General features: G+C 46.7%; 1 long non-coding RNA gene across 2 annotated transcripts in view; it reads right to left on the reverse strand.

The window, feature by feature from the left end:
- LOC117976316 (uncharacterized) overlaps positions 1-24497 on the reverse strand; it is a 398679-nt gene that overhangs the window by 43388 nt on the left and 330794 nt on the right. The window contains exon 7 of one of the 2 annotated variants that reach the window (XR_010110319.1): positions 23417-23583. The exons of the other annotated variant lie outside the window; for it this stretch is intronic. This is a non-coding gene — a long non-coding RNA (uncharacterized LOC117976316). The remainder of the gene's footprint in view (positions 1-23416; positions 23584-24497) is intronic. 2 annotated transcript variants of the gene reach the window in all.

Genomic DNA, 24497 nt, shown 5'->3' on the forward strand with positions numbered 1-24497 from the left:
CTTCTTTTAAAGGTCACAAAACTCTATTTTCCAAGGCCTGCTAGCCACACCAGCTCAGAGGATTGATTTAATGAGTTGTCATTTTAACCATGTGACAAGTTAGTTGCAGGAGATATGAATTAAGTTTTTAACACTTGCTATCTTGTATTTAATTATAAAAGGAATGTGCTTTTGTATTTTAGGAAATTTGGAAAATAAAGAAGACATATGTAGAAAAGGGGAATCACATATAACATCACTGCCAAGGGGTAACCAAGGTGAATATGTTGATAGGTGTTTAATTACTTTCAAGTCTCATTGTCTGCCTGCACACACAGAACACAGTTCATGGAGCAGTACGTTAAGTTCTGTGCAGGACCCCACTCTGCCCCTTCCACTGCAGAGGGAAGCGTGTCCGCAGGCTCCTTACGGGGAAAGCGCAGCTGGATCCAGGCTGCTTGGCATTCTCCCATGGGACAACTTTGTAATTTATTTATCAAGCCCCTATTCTTGGACATTGACATCACTCCCAAATTTATCCCCTTCTTAAAAATGTGGTGATAAACAGCAAACTTTCTAGCACATAAACATCTGTGTGCATCTCAGGTTATGTCCCAGGGATCACAGCCTAGAAGCAGAATTATTAGACTGGAGGATGAAAAACTTCAGTTTCTTGCTACACATGGGCAGTTACAAGTCCTGGACATTTATGCTCTAGGGGAGACGATTTGCTTTCTTGCAAGTCTCACCATTTCGACTCTTCATTTCCCTGTCTCTGAATCTGGCTGCTGCAGAGGCCAGGGTTGGCAGGCGGTGTTTCAGGGGTCACTTGGATCACTAGCTCCGGGACAGTTTCTCCTGCAACATGCTGGTAACATCTCTCAACCCACCCTTAGGCTCCGCAAGAGGTGGTGCCCATCATTTCTGTCCATATCCCATCAGTCAACACCCGCTTGCCCAGCTCCACTTAGAGGATGCAGGGTTGGCCTATGGTCTAGCGTTGCTAGGGCCAGAGGGAACCCCGATAAGGGATGCTGGTGAACTAGCCACTCTTTGTCAACAAAAATGATGAAAGTCTCCGTGAAGATTACACAGCCAGGAAGGGGCAGAGCTGGAATCCAAGCCCAGGTGGTTCAACCCGGAGCCACAATCCACTTAACTCATTCACAGACCCTTGTAATGGGCCCGGCTGTATTTTGCCCTGGGGACCGAGCAGTGAGCAAAACGGATAAAAATATGAACCAAAGAAGAAAACGAATAATAAATAAATGCATAAGTAACATAGCCGTATGACTATGGAGAGGAGCTGACAGGCGAGGCAGGGACCCGGGTGGCTGCCGGGTCGCCGTAAGCCGGCCCCTATGGTGCGGGTGGTGCAGAGGGGCATGAGCACAGAGCTGCCATCTGACCGAAGGCGCGTGGCCCTCCAGCTGCTGGGCTGGAAGCAGTCTGCAGGGGGCCAGGGTGGGAGGTGACGGCAGTTGCCCAGGTGATAGGTGGGCTAGGGTGGTCTAGTGCCACGGCAGCAGAGGTGGGAGGGGTGCAGGCTTAAGGCGAAGCCAGCAGGATTTGCTAATGGATTGGGTATGGGCGGTAGGGCAGAGTGATCCATTGATGCGCCCCTGGGGTTGACCTGAGCAGCTTGGCAAGAATGCAGGAAGAACAGGCATGGATGGTGGGTGGCGGGTGAGTTGGGGGGATGTCAAGAGTTTAGGTCTGAACATGAGAAATCTCCAAATTCAAGATCCTGAAGGAGTGAGTCCAACATGACAGAGTATTTTGCCTGGTGCCTGGCACCTGCAAAATCCTCAGAAACGCTGACTCCTGGGCCGACTCCCTACTACCCCAGGGTGGGCAGGGCCCCGGGCCACATGACCCTGCTCGCTGCAGTCTTTCCATGCCTGCGGCTCCTCGCATTCATCTCCCACACGAAAGCCCAGGAAATATGAGCTGCGGCTGAGTGCAGGCCATCCCGGGAGTCAGGGGAGATGGATGCTCTGTGTGGAGAGGGGCCCCTCCAGGCTCATGCTGGCGGGAGCAGCAACTCCTCTGCCCACGCCTCTGGAAACCCGATCGCTCCCTGTCTGTTAGAAAGAGGGACTCACTGGCAGGTGATTATTTTTGCTTTCCCACTTCATATCAAACATACCGAAGATTAGTCCCCTCAAAGGCCAGCTGTTGACAAGGAGGCTGGAAGGCAGCGGGAGGACGTTCCCGCTGCTCCTTCTGACCTCATTAGGTGGCTAAGCAGGGAGCCCCCCACCCCAGACCCTGGAGGCGCACACAGCAGGAGCTGGGGGCCGGGCTCTGTGGAATGTCAGGAAAGCCCCTGAGGCTGATCTCTGGGCTTGATAAACTCAGGTCTCATTTCTTCCATCTCCATGCTCCGGGACACAGCTTCCCTGTTATGGGGCCTCCATAGCACCTGCCCCTCACCCTGGCTTCCTAACACCGCATCCTTGCAATCATTTTATTGATCATCCATTACGATTTGTGTAGCACCCATCTCTCCCGCACGACTGTGAGCCGCCTGGGGAGGAAGGTCCACATCTCTCTGGTCTTGTTAGACCCATTCCAGAGTCTAACATGTGACAGGGGATCAATCCATACTCATGGATTGGCTATTGACATTATCTGCGCAGAATGGAGTGGAAAAATCTGGGTTGATGAGCAAAAGGGTAAACACAAATACGAATCATCACTGTCTTCCATCTTGAGCTACGAGATTTTTTAAAAACTTAAATGACAGGCATTTGCCAGTAATCTAAAACCACTGGTTCCAATCTGTGTCTACAGATGTCACTAGGGGAAGGGGACAACATTATTTTAAGGAAGTCTGATTTTGTGGGCCAGGTATTATATTTATTTAAAATTTTTATTATAAAAATTTCCAAACACTTAAAAGTAGGCAAATAGTCTAATGAGCTTTCATAAACCTACTAACTACATTCAAGTTTTCAATACTCTGCCATGCTTCCCTGATTTCACATCATTTCTTTCCTAAACAAATAATCATCATTTTAAAAAACAGACATTTTCTTACCTAATAGCAAAAGCATCCCTAGAGAAAATACGGTCTTGTACATATGAACTGGACTATTATTTTTAACAGTATATGCTGTTCCCATTGCTGGTTTACTAAATTTAATTGAAGAGTGTTACGGAATTCACAGAGGGCGTTTTTGTCAGTGCATTTTCTCAATACACACATATTAAATCAGATCATCAGACCTTAAATCTTCAGGATTGCTATCTTGAAGAGTCCATGACATCTTTTTCTGATGTCATACTTGGAAAGGTTGGAAAACTGATTTAAAACTTCATTTCAGCCACAACCCGATTTCTCCCCCAGCCGATTCTTGATAGAAATTGCAAAGAGAACAAATTGGGGAGGCTGAGGATTCTTCTGCTTTGCCTGGTTTCTGTTGCTACCATCCCATCCAGGTGTTCCCAGGATCAACTGGCATCAGACAAGAGGTGGCTAGAGGGGGCTAGCCCACAGAGCATGGTTGGGGTGAGTGCAGCTTGGAAATGGCTTTAGTTTCTGAGTTGTCTGGAAGGATAGACTTAGAGGTTAAGTCCCTGGGACAGTTTGGGCCCCAGATAACTCAGCTTTCATCCTAATCTGCTATTTGCCAGCCAAAGGCCATTGCTGAAATCAGTTAACCCCTCTGAACCTCAGAGTTGCCACCTGCAAAATGGGTATAAGAATCCCAACCTCACTACCTACTCTCCTACTCTCCTTAAAGACCCAGTTAAGACCATTTAGAACAGCGGTCCCCAACATTTCAGGTACCCAGTTTCATGGAAGACAATTTTCCACAGGCCTGTTGGGAGGGATGGTTTTGGGATGACCCTATTCCACCTCAGATCATCAGGCATTTGTTAGATTCTCGTAAGGAGCGTGCAGCCTGGATCCCTCACACGCACAATTCACGGGACCGTTGCTGCTCCTGTGAGAATCTAATGCCGCCACTGACCTGGCAGGAGGGAGAGCTCAGGCGGCCATGCTTGCTTACCCTCCGCTCACCTCCTGCTGCTCCGGTTACTAACAGGCCAGGCCATGGACTGACACCAGTCTGCAGTCCAGGGGCCTGGGACCCCTGCTGTAGAAAGCCTTTTGCAAGCTGTTAAGTGCTGTGCATGTTTTCCTGGGCACACAGGAGCTCGCCTTTGCAGTGACCTCTGTGCAGGACCCCCATCCTCGGGGATCTTGGAGCTACAGCGAGTCCTGGCGCTCCTGCCACCCACTTGCACTTTGCTGCTCTCGTCAGTATCTTCATGGGAGCTGCCTCCTCACTGGGCCAGAGCACCTGGCTCTAAGGCAGAGGAATCCAATCCACCAGCAGCTTTTCCTAAAAGGCCAAACCACCTCGTGGGCTGATCGTTTTTCTCCGTAACATGGCCAAATGGCCACCAAATGGCCGGCCGGCTGGCGCCAAAAAGCCCCTTCCCAGCACACACCCCAAAGCTCTGCAGCTACAACCCTCACCTGGCAACGGCCTGCGGAAGGAGGTACAGGGCTGATCTGTGTCCTGTGGTCAAATGCATTGGTTCTCAGTCCTGGCTTTGCTCTAGAATCCCCTGGGGAGTTTCCCAGGCCTCATCCCAGAGAGGCTGGGTTGGAATCTCTGGCATGGGGGTCTGGGCACTGGGATTTGCTGGAAGCTCCCCAGGGAATTCGGATGTGCAGCTGGGGCTGGGAACAAGCATCTGATCCATTGTTCAGGTCAGCCACAACTTGCTGGTTAAAGTCGGTGAGAAATGAATCAACCAAATTAGTCATTTTGACAAACAAAATTTTAAAGAAGTTTATCTGGTGCCACACGGAGATTGAGCCACAGAGGGCAGACAAAACCTCTGCTGGCCTTCTCCCCTCCATGGAAAAGATCCTGGTGGAATAAGTCACGATGACAGCTCAGCCAGTTCTTGTACACGTGCAGCTTTACCTGGGGAAGCTGTTGCTGGCTAAAGACAGGGCAGGCTTTGTCCCTGGTCTATGCTAACTCTCAGGATGTGGACCATTTCTCTGATCATCCTGATGGGATGAACATCATTCATTCATTCATGCCCTCAACTGTTTCTTGCATATCAGGAACTGTGCAAAGTCACAAGTATATATAGATTGCTAGGACCTGGTCATCATCTTCAAGTCGGAAAAATTATGGGAACACAACAATAATTAGAGCTAGAATGTACTGTGTCTTCTTCTTTCTAAGCATTCTGTGAAGAACTTGCCAGAATTTACTGTGTCTCCTTCTTGCTAAGCATTCTGCGAAGAACTTGCTAGAATTTACTGCGTCTTCTTCTTGCTAAGCATTCTGCGAAGAACTTGACATGTATTCTCTCATTTGATCACTCCAGCAATTCTATTAAGTAGGATCATAGCGTCGATTATGGTAATAGTTCTTATAACCATTTCATGATTCTATGATCATTTTCTGTAGAAAAATCTGAGGCTCAAAGATGTTAAGTAATTTGCACAGGGTCACATAGCAAATAGTGGCAGAGCTGGGATTCCCGCCCAGCCCAACTCCAGCTGATGCTCCTCACCCAGCACATCACTGCCTCTCACAGTGGTATGACCCAAACACTGGTCCACTGGCATCAGGAAGCTGGAATGAAAGAAGAGCCTTTACTCCTGGAAGCAGAAGACTTCCCTCCAAGGCTGCATGCTGCTATCGACTGGTTTTCAAGTTCTGTTTGTGCTGACTCCAGCAGAGATGGGAAGAAATAGCGGTGCACTGGGAAGTGTTTGATAGCCTGGCGCCCTGAAGAAAGCTCTGATTAGTTGAGTTTGCCATTGTCCATTTGCCATTTCATGATCATAGAATGGTTCATTATTCTATGACCATGAAATGGTTCTAATAACTATTATCATAATCAGCTCTATGATCCTACTTAATAGAATTACTGGAGTGATCAAATGTGTGAATACTCCCACCATCGTTGATTTCAAATGGCCAGTGTCACATCACTGAACTCAGAGATGGGGAGAGATGCACACGGTCTGCTCTCACAAGCCGGTGTGAGTAGGCTCCAGCACTCCAGGGCTCTTTCCATTTGCAGGTCTTTTGAGGACCATTAGAGATTATTGGCCCTTTTAAAATTGTGGCTCATCCAATAGTTTATTAGACTGAAATCCCCATAACAAAAGGGGCCGTGTCTATTCTTACCATTGCATCTGTCTACAGCTCCTGGCTTAAGCCTGGTAAAAAGTTAGTCCTCAATCAATATTTGTAGAGTTAATTCACTTCCAAGAGCAAGAGTCTTTTATTAGGGAAGCCCAAGATTTAGACACTTACACTATAATATCATTATCTCAATAGATGTAGACAAATTAATGATGAAATTAAACAACCATCCATGATAAAAACAAACAAATGAGCAAACATAATATTATTAAAACTAGAAATGAAAGGGAAAATTGTAAGACTGATAAAGAGTATCTTCCATAAACATCATATTTAATAGTGAAAATTTGGCAGCATTTCTGTTATATTCAGAAACAAACTCAGGGTGCCAACCATCTGCTGTTGCCCGCTTTTGATGTTTGACTAGCAATCTCCATCAATACACTACTGTGAGAACAAGGAAGAAAGGGGGAAGAACTAGAGAGAGAGAGAGACAAAGCTGTCATTATCAGTAGACAGCATAATTGTCTGCAATGAAAATCCAAGAGAATCTACAAACTAATAAAACAAATAAGTAAATTCTGCAAAGCTTCTGAATCAAAAGTAAACATTAAAGATAAATTCATTTCCATCCACCAGTCATAACCACTTAAGAAGATGTAAGATCCCATTCACAATAGTAACAAAACTAAAGCTTAGTTATGAGTAATTTTCACAAAACTATGAAAGACAATTTTTGAGACAATTGTAAAACTGCATTGAAGGATGTGGAAGACCAAACTAGATGGAGATAGATGGGGAGACTTATAGATGGGAAGACTCAATTTCACTGAGATGTCCTTTCTCTCTAAATCAATTTCTAAATTATATGCATTGGCAATAAAAATTCCAGCAAGATTTTTTTAATGGCACTTGACAAATCCATTCCAAAAAAAAGCAAAGATTTAAAACCAGAAAAAATATATTTCCATAAAATTAAACAGTAAGATGAGAGGACTTGCTACCAAGTATTAAAACTTAGTATACACATTATAGTAATGAAGGCAGATAAATAATTTTTTAAAAAAACAGTAAAACATGCCCATATGTTTATTCTTCAAGAGCTATTTATTGAGCAGCTACTAGGTGGGAAATACTCCTCTGAGGGCTGGGTATATGACGGGGGGCTGGCCACAGTCTTTGCCCACAGGGAGCTTCCATCCTCAAAGTGGGAGGTGGGTACTGATAATGAATGAATAGATATGCCAGTTAGGCCTCAGTATTGCTGAGAAAACTAAATCAGGATGGTGGAGAGGGAGGAGTATGTTTGTTTGGATGGAGGGTGTCTGGTAAGATGGCATTTGAGAAGAGTCCTGAATACAGTGAAGGAGGAAGCCATGCAATGTGCCCTGGGAATGAAGTGAGAACCCAAGTGCAAAGGCCCTGGGGCCATCTGGAGCTCAGTGTGTTCTAGGGACATGGTGGCCAGAGTGGCTGGAGTAGGATAAAGAGGAAGAACAGCAGGGCAGAAGGCAGAGATGAAGTGGGGTGTCGAGCTGGAGCCCCACAGAGGCCATGGGAAGAGCATGGGAAGGCTGTCAGAGAGCAAAGGCACAGCCTGCTCTGGCTTTCATCACTTTGCTTGCTGAGAATGTGGAGAGGGAAGCATGCTAGTGAGGCCTGCCATGAGGCTACTGCAATGGTCCAAGCTCAAGAAGGTGATGGCTTGGCCAGTGTGGTAGTGGTAAGAGGCAGAAGCAGTTAGACTGGGTTATGTTTCACAGACAGGGTGAGTGGGATTTGCCGTTTTATTGTACCTGGGAAGTGAAAGCAGAAGTCAAGGTTGACTGTGGGTTTTTATCCTGAGGACTGGAGTTGGCTTTAGCTGTGATATGGGGCACTCGAATAAACAGGCCTGGGAGGACTGAAATGAAAAACTTTGGACCATCAGAGTTGCCTAGTAGTTCTCTAAGCAGATATTGAGCAGGCTGTTGTATATACCCATCTAAGGGACACTGGAGGAGTGGGAGGGAGAGTGGATTGAAAGACTCTGGAATCTATGAACAGTTGAAGGAAGGGAATGAGGTGGACGTGTCGGAGACTGTAGTTGGCTATGAGCTGTTTGGAACTGAAGGGGTTACAGTTATTGGTAACCTCGTGGTCTTGATTTGACCATGGAAGGAATAAATGAGGCAGTGTCAGGAGGAGAGCGTTGGAAGAGATGTCTAGGATCTCAGAGTCTGGGGTGAATCCCTAAAAATTATGACAGAATCAGGTTGGGAGAGAGTGGGAAACTTGGCCTGTGGAAGAGGTAGCTTTATAAACCAATGGGCTAAATGCTGGGCTTTTAAATAAATAGTCCTGGGGAAATTGGTTCTCTAACAGGATCAACGAATTAGATTCTTAGTTTAGATCATCTACAAAAATAATTTCCAGATAATTAAAAATCTACAAATGCCTAAAGCTATGTTTTAAATCCTCTAGAGGAAAATGTAGGAGACTATCTTTATGATATTGAGGCAAAGAAGAATGTTATAAACAAGATTCAAAACTCATAAGCCACAAAGGACAATATTGTCAGGGATGATGCTGTTGAAAATTTAACATTACTACATACTAAATAAAGTGAAGAGGTAATTCATGTGCTGGAAAATATTTGCAGTGTATACACGTGGCAAAGAATTAGGATTCAAAGTATATGTAAAGAACTCCAACAGATCAATAAGAAATGAAAAACAACACATCAGAAAAAAAGGATAGAAGATACGAACACGCTATTTACAAAAGAGAAAACCATACCATACCACCAGGAGGCAGGGAAATGCCAATCATAACCAAAATGAGGTACAATTTTCCACTCATTCAATAATTTGGCAGAAACGAAGCTGGGAAGAGGGTTGTGGATCACACTCTCTGTGAGATTTGGAAGTTGGCACAACCACTCTGGAAAACCAATGGCAGTCTTGCCTAAAGTCCGTCATGCACCGACCCTCTCACCTGGGACGGCATTTACAGGACTTGCCCCAGAGGAACTTTCATCCATGCCCAGGAGTGCCCACTGCTCATGTGTTTGCAGCAGCAAAAAGTCTGAAACAATACAAAGGTCCATCGACAGGAGTGTGGATAATTAAATCAGGGTTTATTTGCCAAGTGGCACATTCTACAGTGGCCAACGGGAACAACAGAGCTACACTATCACCAAGAATAAATCTGGAAGCGTCGCGATATGCAAGCAAGGAAATTTGCAGAATGAAATGTGCAATTAGAAAGCATTTATAAAGAGTATAAAAGCATGCAAAACAAACACCATTCCACATTGTTTATGGATGAATACACTTGTGGCCTAGATGTAAAGACATGCATGGGCACGGTGAACATTGAAATCAGGTTTGTGGTTAATGCTCAGAAACGAAGAGAGGACCACGGGGCCAGGGAGAAGAACAGAAATGATTTCAAATACATATGCAATGTTTCTTATGTCTTAAATCGTAAGGGAATAAACAATGGCAAAACGGTAATATTGGCTCAAGCTGTTTGATAAATACATGATTATTGGTCACTTTATTCTCTGTACTCATCTGTATGCTTGCAGTATTTCTTTTCTTTTCTTTTTTTTGAGATGGAGTTTTGCTCTTGTTGCCCAGGCTGGAGTGTGCAGAGGTGCCATCTCGGCTCACTGCAGCCTCCACCTCGCAGGCTCAAGCGATTCTCCTGCCTCAGCCTCTCAAGTAGCTGGGATTAGAGGTGCCTGCCAGCACGCCCAGCTAATTTTTGTATTTTCAGTAGAAACAGGGTTTCACCATGTTGGCCAGGCTGGACTCGAACTCCTGACCTCAGGTGATCCGCCCACCTCCGCCTCCCAAAGTCCTGGGATTACACGCATGAGCCACCGTGCCCGGCCAGAATTTCAAAATTTTAAGGGAGACAGCACTTCTTTCTTATTGAGCCCATTCTTCCCTGAAGCTTTGTATTCTAAGTTGCTATTCTCTTCTCCAGATGTACAAAAGGTAAGTCCACTCCCTTTGCATGAAACACTTCATGTATGTGAAGACGTTCTCTGTTCCCTTCACCACGGGCTTCCCAAGCTGAGATGTTCCCATGCCAGGGGAAAACATTCACTGAATGTTTTTAAGTGGAATAAAAGGAATGAATGGATATTCCTTTTATCCCATTAGTGGCCATGGGATCAAGAGTAATGACCTCCTTTCTGATATTGGTAATTTGTGTCTTCTCTCTTTTTCTCTCTGTTAGCCCAGCTAGAAGTTGATCAATTGCACTGAGCTTTCCAAAAGATCTCTGCAGGTTTTATGGATTGTCTCTGTTGTTCTCCTGTTTTCAATTACCTTGATTTCTGCCCAACTTTTTATTATCTTTTTCTTCTGAAAAGTATTAACTCCTCAGTGCACAGGTGAGGTCTCTCTCCACATCACCTTTCTCTGTGGACATCCAGGAGACCATTCTTTTAAAGACACTGCCTGGAAAACAATACAACACCTGGGTATGTTCTGTAGCTGCCCAGGGCCCACTGTGGACACTAGAGGTCTAGGAAGCTGTGCTAGGATAGGAGTCATTCTCACAGCAGCCACAGCCCAGTCTTTGCTGAGAATAAACTTGTTGCTAGTTAAACACTCACAGTTGCTTTTTAAAAAATACTTGATTTATAGTCCTTTGGGTATATACCCAGTAATGGGATGGCTGCATGCTGCTATAAAGACACATGCACACATATGTTTATTGCGGCACTATTCACAATAGCAAAGACTTGGAACCAACCCAAATGTCCAACAATGATAGACTGGACTAAGAAAATGTGGCACATATACACCATGGAATACTATGCAGCCATAAAAAAGGATGAGTTCATGTCCTTTGTAGGGACATGGATGAAATTGGAAATCATCATTCTCAGTAAACTATCACAAGAACAAAAAACCAAACACCGCATATTCTCACTCATAGGTGGGAATTGAACAATGAGATCACATGGACACAGGAAGGGGAATATCACACTCTGGGGACTGTGGTGGGGTGGGGGGAGGAGGGAGGGATAGCATTGGGAGATATACCTAATGCTAGATGACGAGTTAGTGGGTGCAGCGCACCAGCATGGCACATGTATACATATGTAACTAACCTGCACAATGTGCACATGTACCCTAAAACTTAAAGTATAATAAAAAAAAAATACTTGATTTAAACATAGGTCATCTGCATTCTGTGCTAGTGCAATCAGATTTTAGATGTAGATGAAGGTCTGTGCATTTGTCTCTGTGGAAGTCTGAGCCCTTCATTTCAACTTACAGAAATTCCTTATTTGATAAACATTTATGAAGCACCTCTTAAATGCCAGGTCCTAAGTTGTGGGCTTTTATAAATGCCTTGAGCACAACTGGCTACCATCTCTTGAATCATTACCGTTCTCACCCATTTCACGAGATTTTCTTCTGAGTTTTGTGAATCTTACAGTTTGATGCAATAGTCTGTCTTCAGCCAAGTTTTCTGTTTGTTTGTTTTTGTTGTTGTTGTTTTGTTTTCCAAGATGAAGTCTTGCTCTGTCCCCCAGGCTAGAGTGCAGTGGCACGATGTCAGCTCACTGCAACTTCCACCTCCTGGGTTCAAGCAATTATCCTGCCTCAGCCTCCTGAGTAGCTGGTAATGCAGATGCATGCCACCATGGCTGATTTTTTTTTGTATTTTTAGTGGAGACAGGGTTTCACTGTGTTGGTCAGGCTGATCTCAAGCTCCTGACCTCGTGATCCGCCCGCCTCAGCCTCCCAAAGTGTTGGGATTATAGATGTGAGCCAGCACACCCGGCCTCAGCCAAGTTTTTATAAAAAGAGTAAGTAGCAAAGGCGAAGTGCAGAGCCCTGTGGCAAGCTATGAGGGACTTCTCTCCAGATGAACTCTCATATCCTAACAGACTGTGTGTGCATGTGTTTGCGTCCGTACACACTGCATCTCTCATACAGAAATGTTTTAGATGGCCAGTTCTAAAGAAAACGTTATGAAGCATCTTGACATATTTTTAAATTGTTTGCTACTTTAGTAGACAGAAAAAAATATACTTGCTGAACACAGATTTTTCTGTGTCTATTATGAACTTTAAATGATACTATTAAGGAAGAAGCGCAACCCTCCAAGGGCCCTGTTTTGGGGGGAACATTCGCCCTTTTTACTTTTAACTCGGTTCAGAGGCTGAGGCTCCACCATAGTTTTTCATTTTTCTTCGTCCTTCTCACTTTTCAACAAAATCTCCCACTGTGATGGTCTTTCCGTCATTTACCTCCCCTCTCTCCTCCTTCTTCTGTATTTTTATTTTCTTATGCTATTCATGTCTTCCTGTTGTTTTCCCACTAGGCTGCTTTATCAGTATTTAGTTTGTAAATATTGATTTTCTAAATTGCTGTGCTTGTAATGTTTAGCCAGGATACTCCATTTCAGCGAATCACTTGTAAATTCATTCATTCATTTGTTCTCTGCCCTGGCTGCACACAGAATTGCCTAGGAAGCTTCCGAAAGTCACCTTGGCCTCACCACAGACCAATGAGGTTAGAATCGCAGGAAGCAGGGTCCAGGTGTGGGTATTTGTCAAAAATTCCCCAGACAATATTGTCATGCAGCCAAGGCTAAGAAATGCTGATTTCATAGATATTACTAAATGTTTCTATGACCAAGATAGGGGAGGGTCCTGGAGGAGTGATCAGGAGGGCTTCCTGGAAGAAGAGAAACATAAGTGTGGTGGGTTGGATTTCCCAGAGAGGAACACAGCAATATGACCCACCCCATAAGCCCCTCTGCAGCAAGACCTTGCCCATCTTCCCTTTTGAACCTGGCATGGGCAGGTCCTGTGACTGCTTTGACCAATAGAATGATGGAAATGACACTGTTTCCACTCTGGGCCCTTAATTGGGCTCTGCTGCCTCTCCTGGCAGTTCCTATCTTTCAAGGTACTTGGTCCATTTCAACTAAGTTGTCAAATTTGTGGGTAATGAGTTGCTTGCATTATTCCTTTTATCCCATCAGTGGCCACTGGATCAAGAGTAATGACCTCATTTTCCTTTCTGATATTGGTAATTTGTGCCTTCTCTCTTTTTCTCTTTGTTTGCCTGGCTAGAAGTTGATCAGTTGCATTGAGCTTTCCAAAGGATCCCTGCAGGTTTTACGGATTGTCCCTGTTGTTCTCCTGTTTTCAATTGCCTTGATTTCTGCTCAATTTTTTATTATTTTTTTCTTCTGCTGGCTTTAGGCTTGAATTTCTCTTCTTTCTCTAGTTTCTTAAAGTGGAAGCTTATGTTACTGATTTTTTAATCTTTTTCTTTTCTTCTTTTATTTTAGTTTTTGGAGACAGGGTCTTGCTCTGTTGCCCAGGCTAGAGTGCAGTGGTGCAATCCATAGCTCACAGCAGCCTTGAACTCCTAGGTTCAAATGATCCTCCTGCCTTAGCCTCTGCAAGTAACTGGGTCCCACAGTGCAAAAGCAGAAGCTTCTAGGACCTCTTAAAATAGAGACTTGGAATGGGCACAGCCCCCTGCCAGCCCTCTTATTAGTCAAAGTGGGTCATAATCCCAGCTGGATTCAAGGAGAGGGGACTGTGCAGGGCTGGGAATCCCTGCAGGTATGGCTCGTTGACAGTCACTAACCTAGGGAACCATCACTGTAACCCTTTTCACAGCCCATCCACCCTTAGCTGAGGCCCAAACAAGAACCTGGAGTCTTCAAAGAACGACAGGTGGGAAAGGGACACATTGACTCCTCTCTCTTTGATTTCAGCCTCAAGAAAATGAAGTCTGGGATCTCTCTCCCGACTAAGGTGTCATCCCCACAGCAGCAGCAGCAGCAGCAGCATCACCCGGAATTTGTCAGAAATCAGAATCCCAGGCCCACCCCAGACACAGAGAACCGGAATTTGCAGTTTAATGAGATCCCGGGGGACTCAAATGCACCTTAAGGCACGAGGAGAAAGAGCTCTAGACTCTCCATCTCAGAGAACTTGCAAACCAGCTTTGCAGAGCAAATCCCAGAGAATGACGGCAAAGGCTGCCGCCACCATTGTACAAAATCACTCCTAAGGGCACCCTGGAAATGAGAAGCAACCTTTCTGTTCTCAGACATACGTCCCAGCACATAAGGCTCAGACGCAGCAGGGAGAGGGGACAGCTTGGTTTCAGACAGTGCATTCCGACCACTCGCCCAAAAAGGGCCCCTTCCAACCCAAGACTCTGGGAATCCAGGAAATCCCGATTTAGATATGCAGCTTTGGAAACTGGCAGCAAATAGAGAATGGAATCCGGAAGGCCCTTGCCATTGTGAACGCAAAGTCTAGACACTGGAAAGGGAGCCACCGAGGCAGGAAGAAGTGAAAGTCCCTTTCTCAGCGATCTACCTTCCAGGAAGCAACAACCCAGCAGGTCTCAACAAAGCCCCGAGGCTGTGATTCAGCTACCCCTGGGGCAGGTCCAACGCACTGTTATCATACTCTCCGAGCTTCATCCAAATGCTCACACACCCAACCTAGTGCTTCCTCGCGATAACACCAGTAGCAGGAGCAGCCCAGTGTCATCCTGCACAAACAGGTGGTGTTTACGCACGGCATGTCACCGAGAGCCATCTGACCAGCCGTGCCAACCGGGAGCAAAGGGGGCTGATAAAGGCAGCTTATCACAAACGATTAGCAAGTGTTATTTTCTTTCTGTTTGTTTGAAGTTCAGTATTTGGACAATCGCCGTGAACCCCAGTGTGGCCAGGGCCAAGTTTAACAATGGCGGGCAGAGATTGCTCGGTGAAGATGAAATGACATGAGTGAGCCGGTGTTGTGCGGGGCAGACCTGCGGCAGGGATTTGTCAGGCTGGGTTTTGACGGGTGGAGACAACTTGAGGATTAATGAACCGCTTTGGCTTTAGACAAAATAACCATGTAAAGCAAAATTTCTGTGTGCACCAGATCAGGGCTTCTCAACCTAGGCTGCATGGTAGAATCACCTGGGGACTGTTGCCACTTTGCCATACAGGGGATGTCCCCAAAGCAATGAAACCCCAGTCTCTGGAGGTAGGAGTCCCACGTCTATTCCTTAAAGGTCCCAGTGTGCAGCCTGGTTTGAGAAGAGGCTCCCTGGAGTGAGGCTTCCCCAGCTTTCATGTACATTCCAACCACTTGGGGAGCTGGTTAAAATGAAGATTCTGATTCAGCATATCAAGGGTGGGGCCTGGGGTTCTGCATTTTTAACCCCCGCCCCCCACCCCCACCCCCAGCCGGGGATGCTGGCGCTGCTGGTCCAGGACCACACTTGGAGCAGAAAAGAGAATTGACTGCTGTCCAAATGTCCCCAGCATCACCTCCAAATAATCTGTGAGGCTGTCAGAGGAGTACAGGGGTTCTCGTGGGTGGAGGAGGTGATGGCCAAGTTGCTAATTGATGGGAAAGATATGAGCAGAGCTGGGAGTGAGGGGCTCCACTGCAGAGACTTGAGTTGTCCACTCCCAGAGAGACTGCCACTGGGCAGAATGAACATGGCTGGGTTTTGTGAGTTAACCAGGTGTGGATTAGAGAATAAAATCTTGGCCAGGCGTGGTGGCTCATGCCTATAATCCCAGCACTTTGGGAGACTGAGACAAAAGGATTGCTTTAGCCCAGGAGTTCAAGACCAGCCTGGGTAACATAGTGAGACCCCATCTCTATAAAAAATACAAAAATTAGCTGGGTGTGGTAGCATCCCCCTGTAGTCCCAGCTGCTCGGGAGGCTGAGATGGGAGGATCTGTTGAGTCCAGGAGATCAAGGCTGCCACTGCACTCCAGCCAGGGCAACAGAGCAAGAAAGACCCTATCTAAAAAAAAAAAAAATTTTAAACACATCTTTATTGGGACATGATTCACACACTATAACATACTCCCATTTAAAGAGCACAATGCCATGGTTCTTAGCATATTCTGAGAGTTGGGCAACCATCACAACTGTCTAGATTTAGAACATTTCTCACCTATAAGGGTGCCATCTCAGGCCACCTTCTTCCGATCACCTCTGGGAAGATTGCATGCAGGAATACCCCAGTAGGAATCGTAAGAGTTGAGCCCCTGGTTGGAAGCACAGGGTGTCATCATATCCTTAGTAAGGGGAGGTTGTGGACACAAACTGCATCACTGACTCCAGGAAGCCCTCTGTGATGCCCCCAGGCCAGACTACATCCACTTACACCATGTTCTCAAAGCACCCAGCTCACCTGCCATACTCATCATCCTTGCCAACCAGGCTGGGGATCCCACCAAGTCAGCACCTGTGTTTTTCATAAATGTAGCCCCAGACCAAGCCTCATTCCAGGCCACAGTAGGGTGCAGTACATGTGTGGGCTGCGAGCTTGCGCCAAGACCCTGCTCTGCTATAGTGTGAACGTCTGGAGAGGGGTAGGGTGTGGTCTGCCATTGTCCTCTATGATTTTAGTAGAAAGAACACTCAATTACCAAGAAGTCTACATCTGAAGCTCACAGCCAGCACCTCAGTGTCCTCAAATGTAAACTATGGACGGCATCCCTCCTGGGCCATTAACCATCCAGGGCTTCTGTAACCTGGGACCAGTGAAGATTATATCTCCTCAAGGATGGAACTGGAGGCAATGAGTGGAGATCAAGGTTGGAAAATTCTAGCTGGATATGAAGAAACAGAGATTCCCCTGAGGTTGGAGATGTCTTTTAAGTTGGTGAGTCCCCATTACTGGATGTATTTTAGGTAAATGCTGATCCAAGATGTTACCTAGGAAAAGTGGGTGACCTTGAGGATCTGTTGTAACCTTGCACTTCTATGATGAAGTTTTTCCTTCAGGAAAAAGATGTATTCTTACTAAGCACTGACCATGTCATGCTGAGTTTTAGAGGCAAGCTGACCAGGAGGAGAATGGTTCCACAGACAGAGTGAGAGGACCCCAAGAAAGAACAACTTCATCTTAACCAGAAGCCCATAAAGTGCTCTTGTGGCTGTAGGCACTGTTTGTGAAGCATCTCAAATGCTGATGGTTCCTTCCTGATATTTTCACTAAGGGGTTTTGTTTAGGATAGCAAAACTGAAATCTATATTTTCCAGAGAGTCTCATTAGTGGAAGCAACTGGGTGGAGATTCTGGAAACACATTTTAAAAAGAGAAAGACATGGTTGGTCTTGTGCTCTTCCCCCTTTCCCTTCCTCATGCCTGGATTGTTGAATCCATCCAGTGACAAGGACCATGATGGTCAATTGTCAAGGATGGCAGGGCAGGAAGTCCCAAGGACATGGATCCATGATGACACTTTTAGGTGAGCATAATGGCCCTGAAGTATCTCCAAGCATTTATATGGAGAAAAAGTATTAAAAAAAAAAAAAAAAAAAAAAGAGCACTGATGCATGGATTTGTTCAAGTCACGGTTGAGTTTTTAGTTGCAGCTCAATGCATTCCTAACTGAAAGCAATCATCTTTCCTGGCCCCTCCTACATGCAGTAGAGATGGCAAAGATAAGAACAAATAAGTTTGGCCACTTTCTGTCAGATTACACAAGAATGCCGCACCCCATTCACTACTGCAGGCAGACAGCAAATGACAGCTGTCTGCCTGGAATGTGTCAAGCCTCCCCAGCTTTGTCACTGTTGGCGTATTAGGCTGGCTGCTTCTCTGGGGTGGTGCTGTCTTGTGTGTTGTAGGATGTTTAGCAGCCCCCCTGGCCTCTACCCACCAGATTCCAGTAGCATCCCCCGCTCCCTGTTTGTGACAACCAAAACTGCCTCTAGACACTGCCAAACGTCCCCTGGGGAAAGCATTTGAGAACCATCATTATAGACATTGTGGGAATTTGGCTTTGACTCGTTGTGGGATTTTGAGCAGAGGAAGAACCAGACCTGACTATATTTTAAGAGGATCTCTTGCTTTCATGTGAGAATGGACTGGGCAGAGGAGGTTCAGAAGGGTCAGGCACCAATGAGGAGGGGACTGAACTAGCACAGGGAAGGCGAGGGGGCCTGTCCACGAGGTAGTGGGAGTTGATGGGAAGGGGTGGATCCAAGATAGATTCTCATGGTGGAACCGGCAGTGTTTTCTGATGGATGGGGAAGGGAAGTGACCACAACAGGAGACTTGGGGCAACTTTGAGCATTTGGTTCCATGGAGATGCCATTTTCTGAGGTGGGAAAGGTCAGGGGTGGACCAGGTTACCAGGTACAATCGGAATCTGCAGAGACTGGGGCCCCAGGGGTGCTGATGCGGTCGCCACGGGGCAGTGCACATTCTTCACCTTCCATAGCCAAGATCTTTACTTTTGACCCAGTTCTTGGCATCAAACATCCACCCACATGCACAGGCCCCATGAAGACAATCACCACATTTTACCGTATGGTTTGTCTTTTCAGAAAATTCCTGACCATTTCCCTGAATGAGACTGAAATCCATTTTTCCAGATCTTTAGGGGCAGTCAATTAATGCATAAGGTCAAAGTACTAATCATCTATTCATAGACAATTATATCACCAGGCCTCCAAAGGCATGAAGTGAACAGACCAGCCAGTGATACAGAATTCAAATTCTCCCATTCCCATTGGAACCCTGTCAGGGAGGAGTGGTGGTCACAGGCAGCACCCGGGGCCTGTGGGACATTGCTGTGTAAACCTCCACCCAACAACAGCCACCCAGCTGCCCACACGGTCCCCAGCATGGAGTGGACACCTCCTTTGTTTACAAGTTGACACATCTGGAATATACCCGAAGCAGGCACCAGAGATAGCCATTCATTTATCTGCACCGCCTGTTTTCAATAGTCAGATTCTCACGAACAAACCTCGTTCACCCACACCAAAAATAACATGAACGGTTTAGAGGAATGCAGGCCCTACTTGGTGCTGCACAGCGTTTCACGCAAGCCATCACAGAGGGCCAAACCAGGACCCTTCTTAGGTGATTTTATGAACAAGGCCGAATATTGATCCTGAGAGCTTCCCACGGGCTTTACGATGAAGATCAGCAGAGTCCAGCCAAGAGCATTTTCACAGACAGATTCCTTTGTGATCAGAGATGCCCTCATTATGGCTTTCTGCTCTTGGTGATTAAACCAAAGAGAACAGAGACATTTAACTAGACATGAACTGGAAATAGATTCTGGCTCAAAACCCACAGAAAGAAGAGAAAAACACAGCAGATTGGTGGACAGAGCTTGAAGTGCCTCATTCCACCTGATTTGACAGTTGCCTTTAGGTTATTCTACCAGCCAGGGTGGACTAGGTTTGCCACAAACACACAACCCTCTTTTGTGTGACCTTGATCTTGTTTTTCTACCATGCTTCTGCAGAGAGCTGTAACTCCACCACCATTCAAACATTGCCAGGCGCCATGGCAGAGACAAAAGAAGTTGTGGTAAATTGCACCCCGGATATAAAGCCTCCAGCCTGAGAGATGTCACTTCTCCACACATTTAGTTGTCTTAACCTCAAAGCCACAGAGAAATTCTACCTGGGCCCGGACATTGGCAATAACCCTGATGGTTACGGCGGTGACTCATATTTTCTTTGGCTGCCCAGATGCACACAGGCTGGTGGCTATTTTCAAGGCTGCATTATAATTATTTTATAATCGTCGTGATCAGTCCTAATAACACATATTTAGTGAGTAGTTCCCAGGTGCAGGACACCTTGCCCCATGCTTTCTTTCCATGAATTCATTCTTTAATTCATTCATTCAACAATTGTATACGGGGTGCCTACTGCGTGTGGAGCGTTATGCTGAGCAACTCACAACCACGATTCTTCTTTGGAACCACCCTGTGAGACGGTGTGTGAGTCAGGATTTGCAGTTGGAATAACAGAATCCACTTGAGGAAGCTGACGCAGAAAAGGGAATTTATTCAGGAGTTCCTCTCACATAGTCTGTGGGACGTGTGGAAACCAGGAGCAATGCCTAGATCCCACTGGAGTGCGCTCCAGCAAAGATGTCACAGCTGAGGCCTCTGGCAGGTGGCATCACAGCGCTACGATCAGCCGTGGCAGTCGTGACAGAACTCACAGAACCAGATCCCTCCAGCACCACCCTCGCCTGAGCCTGCACCCACACTGCCTCCTCCTGAACTAGGGCATGACATGCTCCTGCCTTCCTGCAAGGGGCATTGGGAAACTTACCTTGGAAGCAGGAGGCAAAGGGACACGCTGTTTACCTGCTGCTGGGAAGCCTAAACAAAGCAGGTGCTCAAGACAGGAAGTCTGCTCTGTGGACAACACAACTGAGCCTCAGGGAGCTTTAAAACAAACCAACGAAACCACCAACCACCCCCACCCACCGGGTTCCCCAGCTAGAAGGGGCGCAGCAGGCGCAGTCCAGCCCTGTCCCATTCCCAGCTGATGCCAAGCGGCACAAGGGTTCAGATGAACGTGACGTCAGGTCATCCTGTGTGTGAGCGTCACGGAGGGCTCAGATGAATGTGGCGTCAGATCATCCTGCCTGTGGCACACATCCCGGTGGGGATTTTCACAGCAGGTAATTAGATGTGTGTCTAGACGACCATTTCCTCCACTGTCCTTGCGACATCATGGGTTCTCCAATCAACAAGTACAAGGAGCAGAGAGCAGAGAGCCTGGCTGGAAGATGACACCTTCCTCCTCGGCTCTTCTCAGCCTTCGACTCTCAGGTCCCACATTCTCCAGCTCCCTGGCCAGTCTCCCGGGCTCCACCCGCCCCTCCCTCACTCTCAGGAGAACTGAGCTGCTGCCGTGGACAGGAGGGAGGTGCTAGGGTGGGAGGGTCTTGCTCTTGGGTCTGTGCCTGGACTGCCTGGATTTCTGGCCTCACTCCCACCACACTAATAAGTGAGGATCTTGGGCAAATTCTTCACCTCTCTGAGTCTCAATGTCCCCTTCTGTGAAAGGGGATAAAGTAATCCATGTTTAGCAAAGTTCTGATTGTTACCATTAAACGGGATGGGAACTTGACAGCTATTTCCAAGCTGGGAGGGGCTTTCTGCAAATGAGCTGTTTTAGGATATCCCCTCTGAATGAATCCGTTTCAATTTTGCTACAGGCATTTGCAAATGAGCCCCCTGATAGAATAGTTATGTTAATGAGTAATGCCATAACCTGGGGAATGGAGTGAATGACACCTTAGTTGGGGACATGTTGTTATTGCCAAACCCAGAAAATCTATATGTAACTTTGCCCAAATGGTCAGGAACGTGGATGCTGGAGCCAGGCCTGAGTTCGAGTCCCAGCCTTGCCATTTTTGAGCTGTGTGACCTTGAGCAAGTGTCTCAACATCTCTGAACTTCCATGTCTTTGTTTGTAAAATGGAGATAAGCCTAGCCCTGTGCCTGGTGAGATTTGGAGGCGTACATGAGGCCATTTGTAGAGCCAGCCACCCACACTGAGAGCTCAGGGGAGCCACTGTGCCTGGCTTTTTTTTTTTTTTTAATCAGCAGATCATTGGTGCAGGAGGAGCGAGTGGACAGGCAGCTCCCAAGCAGATGGAGGAGAGAGGGGTGGCTGAGAACTTGGCTGTGAACACACAGTGGAGGGTGTGCTGATGTAGAGGTGAGAGGGTCCTCTCATCCCTCTGCAACCACAGGGAGCCACGGAGGGCCCACAAGCCCACAGCACCCAGATCGGGCTCTGGGAAGTTCCAGACAGAGCACCTGGTGTGGGACTCATTTCACCTGAGCAATGACTTCAGGTGGAACACTCGGCAGTACTGAAAATCGCAAGGGAAGTTCTGTAATTACAAGAGCCCCGAGCACCTCCCCACGCCTCTCTCAAGCATCCTAGCTGCCTCCATTAGCAAGCTAGAGCAGGCTTGGGCTGCAAGCCTCGGGCAAGCCACGGTGTCTAGGAAGAGTTTAATAATGGCAGTGTGGTTTCTTGCCTTTATTTTTATAGCAGCTTCTGATGGCAATGAGAAATGACTATTTTCATGAAGGTCTGTGCTGTACAATTGTTCTTTTAAAATAAGGTAAAGTCAGAAAATGAGTTGATTTAAAGAAGAAATATTAGGGGGAGGATAATAGTATAAATGGAACACGCAGTGCCAGCAGAAACTGTGATGTGGAAGTTTGGAGAACAGTTTTCTTTCAAACAGATTGAGGGAGGGCAAATAAGACATAGCATACATTGCAAGGATCTAATCGGTCATCAATATGTTCATTTACATTTTCAATTCTCCCCTATTGCATGAGTTTTATTTCCCACCAAAGCAATAAACACATACCTGGGTGAGTTGGGGGGGCGGGTATCAATGAGAAACTCCTATAGGGGACAGGAGTCTTTTCGACTCTGACCATCTGCCCTGATTGGAGACACTCTGAGACCACAGGTTGCTCTCAGCTCTGTGGATGTCCAAGACAGCAAAGCTGGGGGTGGGTGGCTGAAACAGGGATGTTCAGATGATGGCACTGATGTTTGGCTTCTAAGACCCCCGGGTCACCAGCACCCAAAGGCCGCCGCCGTGTGCAGACTGGATGAGGGTTATTGTGGGTTGAGTAGGAATTTGCAACACTCATCTTTTCTCACTGACTCTTGGCCATCTCCTGGTCTCCCCAGCCCCATCCTTGGAGAGGTGCACCCATCAGGAATGTGGAAGTCGGAGAGCTTGGGAGAAGTGAAATGCGGGTGCCGGGAGCCAGTCTCAAGGAAGGTGGCTAACAAAAGGCTCACATTGCCTGTCGCGGCTAACAAAAGGCTTACATTGCCTGTAGGGCAGCAAGCGTGTATTCACACTGTCACCGCAGCAGCAGAATGAAGGCCATACCTGAAGAAGCTTTGTTACAATCTGGGTCTTCATTCTAACTTTGTATCAATTATCACACACTTCCAGAAAACCATACAAACTCAATACCTAATCTCCGATTAATTACTATGTTAATATATCTAAAGATTATCCTCAGAAATGCCAGACAATGCAACCAGTGGTTCAACACACTACACTAAGTATTTACTATGGAAAACCATACAATCATTACAAAGTTAAGCCTATCCAAATGCACTGCTGAGAAAATGACCACCTCCTATTGTTAAGGAAAAAGACCAGCTCGCAGGGCATTTGCTCACCCAGCCAACAATATTTCCTCAGTGTCCACCGCGTTGCAGGCATTGTTTTAGGTGCTGAAGATGCGGTAGTGCACAGTGCACATGCCAGGGAGGGAAGACGAAACGAAATCAGTTCACAAGTAAACAGGAAAATGAACGCCGCCACTCAGACAATGAATAAAACAGGATGTGGGAAGGAGCGACCCGGGTCCCTTTGGCAGATGGCTGTGGCCTCACTGCCAAGGTGAAATTGGAGCTGAGAAGTGAAGGATAAATAAGTATCAGCCTGCAAAGATGTGGCAGGGAGGGCTGGACTTACCGCTCAGACGCAGGCCGAGCAAAGCTGCCAAGAAGAAATTCCGCGTCTTCCAGGACTGGAAAGAAACAGCCCTCAGCGTCTCCACCTGCAAAGACCCAGCCAGGTGTACGGTGTTTCCACTACGCCCACTGTTCTCTCAGGAGCTCCAGGTGGAAGACTTCATCATCCTTGCGTGGAGAGAGAGAAGTGGACGGCACCATTTGGAAAAGGTATTTTCTCACAGGCATGACAGTCACCTGCTAGGTGAGGTTGTCCTCACCCCTGACGTATCTCTGGAATTAATCTCCCTCTGTTCTCTTGATAGAACTCAGCACCTTATCTTTGCCTGGACTGCTTAAACAGCTAAAACAGCCTTTTAAAGAAGCATAATATTGAAAACAATCGTCCTAGTTCCCATGTCTTAGACATCCTCGTAAATATCTGCTGGGCATGACCTCCTCTTCACATGCCCCTTTCGGAGAGGGACTGAAACCTCCCCTCTCACAAAGAAGGAACAGCAGGCGGCAAACAGCAGAGCTGGGATTTGAACTCAGGTCTCCCCAGCTGCAGGGAGGCAGGGCCATTAACTTTATACGGAAAGATATGCGTTTTAAAATTGAAAACAAAGTATGCAAAGAACTTATGGAAAACCAGAGAGGAAACAAGGAGATGACACGGAACAGCAAAAGAAGGACAGATATTAGAAAATGCAAAATCAGAAAATAAAAAGTCTATTTTATGTTGAACTTGGGTTTTTTGCAGTCTAAGTGGCAGGAGCAATTCCTCCTTCTTTTCGCTAATGAGACTTCTCTCCGCTGGCAGTTGGAGGCATTGCTTTGGACGCCACATTTGACAACCCCCTCACTGACCTTCCGGCCTCCACTCTGGCCCCTGCAGACCACCCTCCCCGGCTGCCAGGACATCCTCCTAGAATGCAAACGTGGCCCCGCCACTTCCCACTGCACTTTTTTCAATGGTGCCCACTGTCAGCTAGGTCAAGTCCCAGCAGGCCCCAGGCAACCTCTGCAGCCTCTCACCCCCCATCCCTCCCTGCGAGGAGCCCCCATCCGTCTCTGCTGGACGTGAGGTTTACTCTCCCACG

This window comes from Pan paniscus, chromosome 18 (assembly GCF_029289425.2).
Source record: "Pan paniscus chromosome 18, NHGRI_mPanPan1-v2.0_pri, whole genome shotgun sequence".
NCBI lineage: Eukaryota > Metazoa > Chordata > Mammalia > Primates > Hominidae > Pan > Pan paniscus.